The sequence below is a fragment of the Meles meles genome, chromosome 17 (genome assembly GCF_922984935.1).
Source record: "Meles meles chromosome 17, mMelMel3.1 paternal haplotype, whole genome shotgun sequence".
Lineage (NCBI taxonomy): Eukaryota > Metazoa > Chordata > Mammalia > Carnivora > Mustelidae > Meles > Meles meles.
Window position 1 is genome coordinate 29232265 of NC_060082.1, and position 14044 is coordinate 29246308.

Consider the following 14044-nt stretch of genomic DNA (forward strand, 5'->3'; position numbering starts at 1 on the left):
TGGGAAGAGGGAACAGCACATAGAAAGCCCTAGAAGTAAGGGTGGCCTGGTGTGTTTGAGGAGCCCCAGTTACCACAGAATCCGAGGGCTTCGGCTGGGGAACCAGAAGGGCCTCTGGAAGTGACCACAAGGCAGGAGGTGGGAGGCGGGAGCTCCTTGTATCTGCAGCCCCATCCTCCCCACTACTAGAGACAGGGGCATGGAATCCAGAACTGAAACTCCAGAATTTTCCAACCGCCAAATCCCCACGGGGGCTCCACGTCCTGTCACAGCCTCTCCTCAGAGCAGGAGGAGGGACTGAGGGTGCAGTCCTGGGTCCCGCTTCCTGCGCCTTCTTTCCCACCAGGGTCTCCTCGTGGTCATCCCTCTGCCCTGGGAGGTGTGGTCTCTTCTTCCATTGCTGTGTTCTGAGGGGGACACGAAGGCAGCCTTGCCGTCTTACTTTGAGACTCCTTGAGGCCAGGTCTTGTGTATCTTTTCTCCTGGAGTCACCTGGTGTTTAGGGAAGACCCTATGAGTGCCCTGGACTGTGTCCCCACACAGGGCTTTTCCTGCTCTGATTCAGAGGCACCCAGGTGAGGTCCCCACCCCCTGAACAAGAGCACAGCAGGGTGACCTGGGTGTTGTCTCCAGATGGGAGCCCCACAGACCCCTCGTCTGCACGGGGCCTGGGGCATTTGTCCCTAAGTGAAGAGACCGGGCAGGTGGCCCTGTCCTGTCCTACTCGCCGAGGAGAGAGCAGATGAGGGTCAGGGTACAGGGGCACACCTGGGTCATCAGCCCAAGGCAGGGGCCCTTCCCAATCCAACAGGAAAGGGCATGGGCTCTGGGCCTTGTTGGCCTGTGCTTTCCCCATGACATTCCTAGGGAACGGAGGCACCACGGACACGTGCACAGAAGCACACTGTGATGGGTTCAGGAGCGAGCGGCAAGGTGCCGAGGGGTGTGCACATGTCCTCCCTCGATTCAGTCATGACTCTGTCACTCTGGTGCTCACCGTGCAGCGGGAGCCAAACCAGACACTCAGGGAGTGAGTAGTCCTGGGCCTCCTGACCACTCAGGAGTTGGGTGAGGCTGCAGCGGGGCGACTGTGCCACCAGACAGCCTGATTCCCCCCTGCACCGTGCCCTGCGATCCCCCGGGCACCATCATCTCCACAAGGTTCCCGCCTCCCTCTGCTCTGGGTGTACATCTCATCTCACCGGGAAGATCTCTGGGCACCCCGGGTATACACTCAGGGAAATGACCTCCAAGCTCTGCTCGGCCCTGGGTCAGAGAGGTGGAGGCCCCGGTAGCCCTTGCCATCCTCCTGTCATCAGATTTCCTCTCCAAACAAGCTCAGGTCATGAATGCATTCCCATGATAAGCCCACTTTTTTTTTTTCCAAGATGTTATTTATTTATTTGACAGACAGAGACCATAAGTAGGCAGAGAGGCAGGTAGAGAGAGAGAGGGAAGCAGGCTCCCTGCTGAACAGAGAGCCCGATGCGGGGCTCGATCCCAGAACCCTGGGATCATGACGTGAGCCGAAGGCAGAGGCTTTAACCCACTGAGCCACCCAGGCGCACCGATAAGCCCACTTTTGAGGAGGAAAAGCCGGGAGAGGGTGATGGATTCTCCAGGGGCTGCCTGCCTTGGCATCCAGCTCGCCCAGCGGGAGACTCAAGGTTCCGAAACTAGAGTCTCGCTTTCTTTCGTCAAATTCCCGCCCCACCCCTTCCCAGCTCTGCAACCCAGGGTGAGTTATCTCCCTTCTCTGGGTGAGTTCCCTTACGTGAAAAACAGGGATTGTCCGGAAGGCTGATGAGACAGTGTGTCTGGTAACTGGAGGGGCTCTTGGTGCACGGTAAGTGGGGAGCACACCTTAGCCATTGATATGCCCATTTTAGTGGTAACTTGTCACCAGCCCCTTTCAAGGGCTGAAGGTTTGGGGAAGCCGAGTCACGCATGCAGGGTCCGAGCTGGCTACTCCTTGTCTGTGGGATTTCCTGGAGCCCCTGGAAGCCTCTCTTCCTTCTGTGTTTCAGGGTCAGGCCTTTTGCCTGACCAGACCACTGGGAGCCCGGGGTGGCGGGTGGCGGGAGCCTGCTGCTGCTGACAGCCCCTCCCAGTGGCTGTGACACGGGACTGTCCCAGGTCTGTGCCACTGGCTGGACAGAGGTGTGCAGAACTCACTCTCAGGTGGAGCTCCACCCCTGACACCGCAGCTGGGTTTCTGGAAAGGGTGGGGCAGCACCCACCCTGGCGTGGGGACCTGGCCCTCCTCTGTGCTGGGCTCAAGCCTCAGGGCCAGGCTCTTGGGTCAGCGCAGGCTGGGGAGCAGGGGTTGGCCAGAAGTGCAGGGCAGACCATGCTGGTGTCCGTGTCCCCACAGGACGGCTGTGGGTCATCGCCATTCTGGGCCTGGCTTCTCCTCGGAAAGTCCTGCCTGCCCCGTCGGCCCTATCAGGAGAAAGACTGAGTGGGAATTGGGGGACGATGCTGCCGGCTGGGGTGGAAACCCACCCTTTCTCCTGTGTTTCTCACCCTGGCCCCTGCGCCAGGCCGTGTTGGCTACAGGACACATACTCACTTTGGCCAACTCCCTCCCCTCCCCACCCCCGCCACTGCCATGGCCCTCAGGTCTCGTCCCCATGGTCATAGGAGGACACTGAAGTTTGACGGTTTGAGCAACATGTCAAGGGCCATTCAGTTAGTAAGTGATGAAACCGGGATTTGAACCCAGGCTTGTGGCTTCAGAGCCAGGACACGAACCTTGTGGACTGAGGAAGACCTCAGGTCTCCCAGAGCCACCTGTGGGCCGCTCAGCGTTCTCTGTCCCTGCACCGCCCCCACCCCTGCCATCAGCCCCCAGCCCACGGAGACAGCCCCTCCCAGCAGCCTGTCTGCCCTGTGCTTGTCAGCTGGCAAGCTAGCCGTTCTGCCCCACGGGAAGCCCCGGGGCCTGATGGGAGGAGAGGGGCACGTCCAGCATCAGAGGGGACTTTGTCCAGAGTTGGAAGAGCACAGTCAGCGAGCCTTCTCCTTCTGGGGGGTGGTTACAGCCCATGCCTCTGTCCACGGGCACTTAGGGGGACGAGTGGATCATGGAAGCACCTGTCATTACTTTGCCAATGGGTCACCCCTCAATCCTGCAAAGAGAGGGAACCCAGGGTGGATAGAGGTTTGGCCTATAAACAAAAGCAGTGGGTTGGTCCCGCTGCTGTTGGCGTGGCGGGCCTGATCCAGGGACATCGTCTCCCCCCTTAGTCTACCTGCAGTCCTACCGCTCCCCCAGATGGAGCTAGTGGTTTTGTGACACCCCCCCCCCAATAGCCCATGCTCTTCTCCGCAACGCTCTCTCTTAACACTAGAATGCCCTTGCTCCCTCTCCACCTACCCAACCTTTCCCCACCTCTCAGGACAGGGCTCCAGGGGCAGTTTCTGCAAGAAGTCAGGGGGCCTCCTCCTGAGCCCCCCTGTCTTCCTCGGACAATGCCCCCATTGCTGCCTTGAGAACCCCACACTGAGGCCCATTCACCCGGGGCTTGTGATTCACAGAAACCAGGCCCGGCTGCCCCGCCCCGCCCCGCCCTCCCTGCCTGGAGGCCACTTCAGCCCCACCCACCTGCTCATCCCGGTTCTCAGCCCCCACCCCGACAGCTACAGGAATTTCAACTGCTCTCAGCTGAAGACTCAGGAGAAAAATGTTTCCACCTTGTACAAAGCCCCCATCTCCTCCGCCCCCCACCGGGGGAGTCGCCCTGCCCCCTGGCCCTGCCTGGGCCACACCAGCCACACCTTCAGCACACCCGAAGCGGTTTCCCGGGTAAAGTCAGGCCTGGGCAACGCACCTCTGCGGGAGGCGGTGGGGCGGGGGTTGCTCTTCAGGAAAGAGGAGGGCGGGCCGGGAGCGGTGGTGAGATTCCCCAGCTGGCTCCAGGGCTCAGATTGTGCTGGGCTGGCGGAAGGTGGCTCAGGGAGACTTGTTTAGCACCGAGCTGCCTTACCCCTCCCTCATCCCCACCCACCCCTACTTTGCCAATTCCCCAAAGAAGCCAGCTTCTTGGGGTGCAGGTCGATGGGGATGAAGGAGGGGGAGGTCTCTTCATCCGGGGTCATGGACACACAGAGTCTTCCCTCTGAACTTGACACAGAGACCCCTCTGGCCCCACATCTCTCAGCATTCTGGGGCCCAGGGTGGTGGTGAGCTGTGGACCTCACTGGGAGAGACTGGACATAATTTATAAGCCGGCTTCATGATCATGTTAATAAATGATATTAGCCTCTACCTATCAGCACCTACTGTGTGGCAGGCAAGGTGCGGAACAGTTGACGCGCACTCTCCAGTTACAGTAAGGACCTCGGGAGCTCCACATTACAGGTGAGGATGCTGGGGCTCAAAGCAGTTAAGTGACTCATCCAAGGTCATACAGGGCAGGATCCTGATTGTTCTGCTTATGATTTTTTTATTTGCAGGGTATACTTTCCACCGAATAAAGCTGGGTATCTGATGGAATCAAAGAAAAGCATAGTTTAAAGTAATTACTTTTGTATTTTAGCTAACAAATATTTGAGTAATTTGTGACAATGTAATGCAAAGTATGTGTGCATTGATCCTTATAAGGAAACTCGTGTGGAAGAATGCTCCGCTAGGCCTATGGCAGACTTTTGATCACTCCTGGGGGCAGCCAGGGATGAGAGTGCAATCTTCTTACTGATCTTAGGGCTGTTCCTTGCTCAGATAAAATGACTTGCTAATGAACAAAGGGGGGGGTGGTTCCCATCCCCGCCCCCAATTATTGATTTCCTCATTGCTCTCCAATTCTAGATGGGCTAGGCATGGGGCGGGGCTCCTGGCTTGTTCGTCCCGAGGTCCCAGAGCCCCTCCACACCAGTTGAACGAATGTTGGAGAAAATCGTTCTCATTCAGCAGATCTTGTATGGGATTTGGTCATTTGATTGTCAAATATTGACGGAGAGGAAAAATATGATGAAACAGTTGCGTTATGGTTGTATTGTCTTTGATAGTTGTCAAAGCGCTGAAAGTCAAAACAAGACAATGGAACCCAGGAAAAGAAAAATTGATCTTAAAAGTTTCGGATGTTTACCTCACTCATGTGAATCAGTGTTTGCACGGAGTCTGCTGGATGACTAACGTGTCGGTTGTTGAGGGTTCGTTCATTCACTGGTTCAGTCCTTCCGTAAATGTAACACGTATTTATGGAGCACATACTCCGGAACGTGGGAAGCGGCAAACCTGATGGGTGCGGCTCAGGAGAGACCTCCCAGAGGGGCCTTTTGAGCCCCGTCTGGGCCCCTCTGAGTTAATAGACTGCAAGACAGAACGGTGGGCGCCTCCACACAGGGCGACAGTGGGACGTCCATGGGAACCAAGGAAGAGCAGGTGCCTTCACTTCCCCTGGCGCCTTCCCAGCCTGAGAGGGGTCCGTGGCAAAGGGGCGTATGAGAGAGCTCAGCCCAGCCCCGCTGCCCCACGTCTAGTCCCTGCCGGCCAGTGGGGGATGGGAAGCTGTGAATGAAATGGGAAGTTGGGATTTGAAGCCGATAATGTTGAAGCCTTAGTAACTGCAGTGGGGCTGTTGAAAGAATCAAAAGTGGCTGTCGAGTTTTGGAACCTTTACTGGAACCCACCAGAGCCCAGGTGGTAGCAGTTATGGAGAGAACAAGGAGAGTTCGTAATCAAGGCTCCCCGTCTAGGTCTTTACTCAGCCTCCGCAGTAGGTGCCGTCCACCCCTGGCCATAAGGCAAACATTGTTGCACGCTCCCTTCCATCCCCTTCCTCTGGTCCCTTCCATCCCCCCTCCCCATCTTGTTTTTGGTCTGTCTCTTTACTATGAGCTCCGGAAGACCCAGAGTTTTTTGTTCACTGCTGAATCCCCAGCACCGGGAAGGTGCCTGGAACCTGGGGCTCTCTGTAGCTGCTGAACGAAGGAAGGAATAGTCGTGTATCTCCAAGGAGTCAAGACTTTACACTGGCCAGGTCGCGTATACACGGTGTGCTAAAACGGCCAGAGATGACCTTTCCACTTGGAAAGGTGAACAGAGAGATTTGGGGGCTCTGGGGCAGGGTCTCTTTGACACGGAGATTTGACACTAAAGAAATGGACGTTCTGAACATTTGCAGAATTTTCAGCTTGTGGCGATGAAGAGGCCAGGGCTGCAATGCCCTGAATGAATGACCGGGTGGGGCGGGGGCCGGGGCTGGGGTGGGGGGGAGATGCTGGAGAAACACCAGTTGGAAAGGAGTTTTTCCCCAAGAGATCAGGCTGCCTTGCCACACCTGATAGACTGACCCTGGTGTCTGGCCACCTGCAAGCCATTCTGCCTCCCAGCTGGGCAGACGGAGCGGTGGAGGCTGGTGCAGAGTGGAAGAGAAGTCTTATGTGCAGAATCTGTTGTCTTCTAGAGAGTGCTTAAGGGCACCAAATTGCCTGGATTCAGTCCCCATTCTACCATGTATTCACTGCATGACCTTGACCAAGTTACGGTCTCCGTTTTGTTTAATCTGTCAGGTGGGGATGATATGAGCAACTGCCTCGCTGGGTTTTGGAGGATGAAACAAGCTCCTATAAATATAAGTTGCTCAGAATGGTGCCTAGCACGTGGCACAAGCCTGTGGGTGTTTGCTGTTATCTCTGGGGTGTTGTGGAGATCGAAAGTCTTCCCTCCCCCCAGTGTGTCTCCTTTGTCCTTTTCGATCCCTGCGGTGTCTACTCCCCCTTCTCCCTCCTCTCAGATTCCCCCAGTTTAAGTCCCCTGTCCCTTCCATGCTAGGAGCCTTTGGACAGGCCTTGGCCAGCCCCTCCTTCCCGCCCTCTTCTTCCCTGAGCCGAGCCTGGGCCCCGCTGGTCATGGGAAGATGGGCCCCGCTGGTCATGGGAAGATGGGCCTGGCTGGTGAGTCAGCCCATCTCGCCTCGCCCACAGCCACCAGTGACGGGAAGCCCGGGGAAGATGCTGATGACATTCCCATCTCCTGCCAGGACATCAGAGATCTCTTCCGTAGAGTGGGGAGACATGGAGCTCATGTGGCCACAGTCTCCTTCCGAGGGATTATCACTCAGGTCCCTAGGCCCTGCCCCAGAATTATTGTCAGGGTGGAATTTGCTAGCTGCTCAACCATTGCTGTCCAGCCTCCAGCCCTCATCTGTACCTCTTGGCCCATACCTAACTTTAAAATCTGAGCCCCCAACTACCTCGGCTTCCTTTTCCTTTTCCCTTCCTTTTCCCACCATCCTCTCTCAACTTCCGTCTCTCCCCATTTTCTCAGTATTCTGCAGCCCCAGCCCAGCTCTCTGGTAACTCCTCCCTCAAGTCTCCCCCTCTTTTGTAGGTCTTCCCTTCCAGAAAGCCTTCCCACTCTGGCTGGGACCTATCGACTCAACGTGTGGTCCGTGGATGGACGCCTGGTAGCAACGGCGTCCCCCTGGGGGCTCCCAGGAGCACCTCATCTCAGAATCTGCATTGTAACACGGCCCCCTGGGATCCGCAGGTGCAATACGGTTGCAGAGTCACGGAGCTAGGTTACCCTTGCTCTTCCAACCCCTGAGAAGATGGAGACTCTGGGACTCTGGGTCAGCTGGTATCAAGCCGGCTGGAGACAGAAGAGAGAATTTCATTCTGTAAATGATGATACGGTCCCTGCTCTGCTCTACCATCCCTGCACCTGTTTTTCAAATGGCCTTCCCACCAGCATATCCCCCCCTCCCCTCCACGGCTGGCTGCAGGCCAGACACACCAGAATTCCCCCGACCCTTGGTCAGCTACAAGAAAGGTCTCATCTGGTTGGCCATTTACTGTTCCAGAAGGACCTCTGCCCGGGATTCCAGAATCTCCCTTGCAAAGTAAGCTCAGTCAGTCTGAGTGTGCCCCAGACCGGCGCTCCAGAACACAGCTATTCTGCCAAGAAGTGTTCCTCCATGAAACAAGTTCAGGAAGGACTTCCGGTCACCCCCACTTCCTCTCTCTTTCTCCTGTCCTCTCTCTGCCGGGACACACATCAGCACCTTAAAGCTTCTGGGAAATAGGAGTAAAACAAAACTGTTTAACTTCATTTAGCCCAGAGTCTCTAAAACATAGACTCCTTCTGCCACTTGACATCTATAAATGTCCTGTAGTAATCACTCTGGGACATGCTAGCCTAATTCCCTTTGACACACACACACACACACACACACACACACACACACACGCACGCACAGATACACAAACACTGAAATCTTGATGTGAGGCTCTCTGGTGCTAAGGGGTCCCTTGCCTCCATTTTCTGAGGTGAGAAGCTGAATCTGGTGGCTGAGGGGAGGGTCTTGGAGGGGGTCCGGCCGGGCTGAGTGGGTGTAGGGAGTGTCACTTTGCCCCGAGTCTATGGGGCTAGTTGTTCTCACCAGCTTTTGTTCCAAGTCTCAAATGCTGGCGTCCCCCCAGTCTACCAGCCTCCTCTGGAGCTGGTGTGCTGTCCGCGTCAGCAGGGAAAATGCTGTTGCCATGGGCCTGTTGGCCATTATAAAAGAAGGTGTGACTCCCTCCTGGGGGAGAGGGAGGGAGGGAAGGAAGAGCTTTCGCAAATCCAGCAGCTGGCCTGGGCTTCTGCAGAAAAGCTCTATGCCTTGCCCACCTGGAGAATGTGTGGCAGCGGCTGGAAGAGGTTTCTTCTAGCCCAAACCTGGCCTGGGCTTCTGCTGACACCGTGGTTAGATGGAACCTGGAACTGGCAGGGCCAGTTCTGACAGCCTGACTCACCAGCTTCTTCTGCCTCCGGCCTCTTGCCACCGGCACAGTGCTGCTGAGGAGGCCGAGGCGGGGCCGGTGTGGGGATCTGTACAGCAATGCCAGAGTGTGGGTTCCCCAGTCCCTGCCGCGGAGCTGGGGCAGGCTGGGGCCACAGTCTGGAGTCCGTGGAGACCTTGGGGGCATCGGGGAGCCTGGGGAAAGGAGTCTTGGAGAGCCCTGATGCTTTGAGAATCATCAGGTATCAGCCCAGAGAGGCAGAAGTGCACGGGACCCTAGACACCCCATTTTAGTGGAGAGGCAATGGGTGAGGAGGCTTTCCCAAGGCCATCCAGTGACTCTGTGGTAGATCTGGGATTTCCTGACAATTATACTGAGACACCACATTTTGTGGCTTCTGATTGCTTCCCCAGCTGGAACTAAATTACCTGAGAATAAATTTATTCCAAAGCTGGATCCGTCCACACTGGAGAATCCCATTTCCAAATACCAGCAAACACATGCCCAGTTTCCTGGTTCCTTATGAGTCTCAGCTCCCCCAGGAAACCCAGAACAGGATCCACCCCAGGCCTGGGCCCGCTGCAGTCAAGAAAGACCTCTGTGGGAGTTTCCAAGGGACGGGAGCTCAGAGAGGCCAGGAACCCAGGGATTTCAGGGCTGAATGACTGGGTAGACTAGACATGTGAGCCTCAAATTAGAGAGGTCCCATTCCACTGGTCCTGGTACCACTCAGGCCACATCCGGTGTCCTAGACCCCATTCATAGCCCCAGTTCTTAACAGGGAGGATGACAACGTGAGATGTATTCAGGAGGGCGACCAAGACAGTGAAGGGAAGCTAAACCGTGCCTGATAAGCAAAGTCAGAAGAGCCCGAGAAGGTGTAGCCTGGGTATGAGGCCACGCAGAGGCACAGGATGGCAGTGCTCAGATATTGAGAGAACTGTCTGGAGGCCCCAGGGAGGGAAGCCAAGGGCCAGCCAGGGGAAGCCATGGGAGGGACACTTCTAACAGCCAGGACAGCTTTGAGGGGACTTTCCCTGGAGGGGCTCAGAGAGTGCTCGGCCAACTTGGAGGCTGTCAGTGTGGACCTTTGAAATCAGATAGTGGGGAGGAAGGCCTGGGAGGCTTTTAAGATCCGTGCAGCATGAGATGAACCCAGAATCCTCTTCGATTCCGCGTCTATGCAGGCCAGAGCCCATGCTCTCCGCTGGACACTGGGCTAGGTGTTGAGTAAGGACATAAAAATGAGTAAGTCACTGTTGCTGCCCACAAAGGAACTCCACGTTCCACAGAGGGCGAAAATAGAACCTTGTGCAAGTCAAGACCCGAGCGGGGACTCAGCGCAGGTGCAAACACACAGGCCCCACAGAGGGAAGGACATGCGAGTTGGGCCTCAAAGGATAAACAGGGTTTTGACGGGCAGAGCTAGGTGGAGGGCGCACTGGGCAGGAGACACACACAAAGACAGTGGGATTAAACAGGCATGTCGTGTTCGGGGAGATGCCTTGCATGGGCGGAGTGGAGAGAGTAAGTGTATGGGAAGGAGCCGGAGACAGGGTGGATGGGGGCCAGCCAGGGAAAGCCTGGGGTGACAGGCTAAGAATTCTAGTCGCAGAAAATTGGGAGTAGGCAGATGTTTTTACGCAGAGGAAGGATTTCTTCGGCATTGCTTTTAGTGATTGGGCTCGTGGCGGCACACTCTGGTGGCTGGGAGGTCGGCGAGGGGAGCAAGAAATGGAGGGGCCGATTGGAGGTGCGGGTGTCTTGAAATGGTCAAGACCAGGCTTGTGGGGGGCCCAGTGCAGGACAGCAGTGGTGGGTATGGAGAGGAGATGACATCTCAGCGCCATCAAGGACTTGCTGCCCAGATGGGAAAGGAAGTATTAAAGATGAGGCTAGTGTTTCTTTTTTTTTTTAAATTTTTTATTAATTTTTTATTTTTTATAAACATATAATGTATTTTTATCCCCAGGGGTACAGGTCTGTGAATCGCCAGGTTTACACACTTCACAGCACTCACCATAGCACATATCCTCCCCAATGTCCGTAACCCCACTCCCCCTCTCCCAACCCCCTCTTCCCCCAGCAACCCTCAGTTTGTTTTGTGAGATTAAGAGTCACTTACCGTTTGTCTCCCTCCCAATCCCATCTTGTTTCATTTATTCTTCTCCTACCCTCCAAGCCCTCCTGTTGCATCTCCATGTCCTCATATCAGGGAGAGCATATGATAGTTGTCTTTCTCTGATTGACTTATTTCACTAAGCATGATACCCTCTAGTTCCATCCACATCGTCGCAAATGGCAAGATTTCATTTCTTTTGATGGCGGCATAGTATTCCATTGTGTATATATACCACATCTTCTTTATCCATTCATCTGTTGATGGACATCTAGGTTCTTTCCATAGTTTGGCTATTGTAGACATTGCTGCTATAAACATTCGGGTGCATGTGCCCCTTTGGATCACTATGTTTGTATCTTTAGGGTAAATACCCAGTAGTGCAATTGCTGCATCATAGGGTAGTTCTATTTTCAACTTTTTGAGGAAACTCCATGCTGTTTTCCAGAGTGGTTGCACCAGCTTGCATTCCCACCAACAGTGTAGGAGGGTTCCCCTTTGTCCACATCCTCGCCAGCATCTGTCATTTCCTGACTTGTTAATTTTGAGGCTAGTGTTTCTTGCTTGAATGAGTGGGTAGGTGGTGATTTCATTAGCCTTTGTCTTTTGTTTCTCAAAAGTAAACACCCCAAAATATGTGTGGCTCAGGCTGGTTTTAAGCTTGGTGGAGATCTGAGTAGAGAAAGAAAGGCCTAGGGAGGTGCCAGGAAGCTGGGAAGAAGCTCTCAGGGTAGCCATGAGAGGTCAGAGGTTTGCTATCTGGGCTCTCCCCTCTTGGTGCCTCATTTCCTCTGAATGTGCAGCAGAGGCAGATGCGATGTCCTGGCTTTCTAGCAAAGCCCCAGACCCTCTCCTCTGGCTCCCTCTCTCTCGCCTGGTGTACCTCACACCCCTCTGCCAAACTCCGCAGCTCTCTTCTCAAGATAAACAGGTAGACTGACAATGAAGTGTGTTTGCTGGGCTCCCTGCACTGGCCCCTGCCGATGGCCTTGCTGGGAGTTAGCGTGCCCACCAGCCGGGCACTTGGACCCACAGGGCTCAGAACCACCAGCAGTGAAGTGGGGATCCCTTCTCACTGTAATCTCAAACAGTGGGTTGTTTTTAGTGGCTCTAAGGTGTTCTCTTAGAGAATTTGGGGAAGAGCCATCTTTATCACCAGAAGATGCTTGTGCATCAACTAGACTGTAGGTAGAATCCAGGAGAGAAGAAAGTCTGGGGCTGCCTTGGACCCTGACTTCAGTTTCGTTAAACACTACCAACCTGTGCAGCTACTACCCACTGGCGCCATCACCTGGAGACCCCCAGGCCATTCCCCTCATTCCCCCGAAGATTTCGTTCCAGTCCACCATCACTTTCTCAATATGAGTTCTGTTTAAATTCTTGGTGATTTCAATGTCCAGGAGTATGATCTTTCCAATATCCTGGCCTCTTGGTTCCTTGATCTCCTGTCCGCCGGTGATTCTTCTTCTGTCCTGTCTCAGCTACGCACTCCCACGGTCAGCTCGTCTTCTTGTTACCATTGATGACACTTTGCATCTTTTCCACTTCAAGCAATGCACTCTGTGGCTGGCACTTCCTACCTTTTAGCTCACTCCTCAAGTCCTCTGACTCCCATAATTCTTCAGGCCCTATAATCCATTCATTCTACTGCCTTAATTTTAATCAGCTCTCAAAGCCCTCACGTTCTCTCCTTACTTGCCCAGGTTAAAGTTCTCAGGTCATCTCTAGTCACTCCTTGGCATGCAGCTTTAACTCCCTTACTCCTCTTTTGCCTCATTGTACTTTCTTGGAAAAATCTCTGGTTAAATACTCTTCACCTATTCTACACTAGCACCTGTGTGGTAGCAAAATGTGGGTGTAGAAAATCCAGGCCTATGCTGACTCTTTTTAAATTCATGACATTGACCTCAAGAGGGTTCTTAGCACTACCCGGCATTCCTACTATATTTTGTTAGTTCTTCGTTCTTCTACTTTCCTAGAAACTATTTCATGCCTCCTCCCCATCTCCCAAGTCTAATACGTCCCCCTCTATCCTCACTCTCAGATAATAATTGGGCTTCCTATCTCACTGAGAACATGGAAATGAAACAAAGGGAACTCAACTGGCCTGCTCTACCACATCTATCCATGCACCTGCCCCTGCAAGTGTAGACAAACTGTCCATAATCTATCCAAGGCCATTATAAGGTTCTATCTTCTCTCATCTGTTCAAGAACATCGTGCCAGGGGCGCCTGGGTGGCTCAGTGGGTTAAGCCGCTGCCTTCGGCTCAGGTCATGATCTCGGGGTCCTGGGATCGAGTCCCGCATCGGGCTCTCTGCTCGGCAGGGAGCCTGCTTCCCTCTCTCTCTCTCTCTCTCTCTGCCTGCCTCTCTGTCTATTGTGATCTCTCTCTGTCAAATAAATAAATAAAATCTTTAAAAAAAAAAAAGAAAAGAAAAAGAACATCGTGCCAGCAATTCTTCCCTCTTTTTCTGTATCATCAACTTTTCCTTCTCTGCTGGATTACTCTCATCAACACAGAAGACATGCTTTTATTTCACAAAATGGCCTCTCTTGACACCACATCCACCTCCAGAAATGACTTTGTTTCTCTCTCCCTTTACAACAAAACTACTCATGAAACTGTAAATATTTACTATCCGTAATTTCATTTTCCCCATTTTCTCATGAATCCACTCTAGTCAAGTTTCTGCTCTTACCATGTAACCAAAATTGCTCTTATCAAGGTACCAATGGCTTTCATGTCACTAAATTTGATGATTAGAAGGTTCCATCTGCAGTGATGGTGGGGTAGAGCCTATCAAATCATCTTTCTTACAGGTAGTGGCTTAAAACCGCACAAAATATGAAAAGTAACAATTACATGAGGGTATTAAAGCATGGCCAAAAAGCAGTCAGAAAATGCCAGGGAGTTGACACTGAGAAGAACAATACTGCATTGAGTAAGTTTTCTATTTTTATAGTTTTCCTCCCAATGGCCAGCTGCAATTGGCTCCATTCAGGCTGTCAGAAGCTTGAGTAGATGCTCACAGTCTTACTGGATTGAAGAATTAGAGGCAAGAGTTTGAGGCAGTTGGGAAGCAGAGGAGGGAAAAATTGAAAGGAGAGTCACAGAGAGAGTTCCACAAATTCTGGATATAAACTCTGCCCAAACCTCTAGGTGACCTTTGAATTATGTATGTGTGGAAAAGAA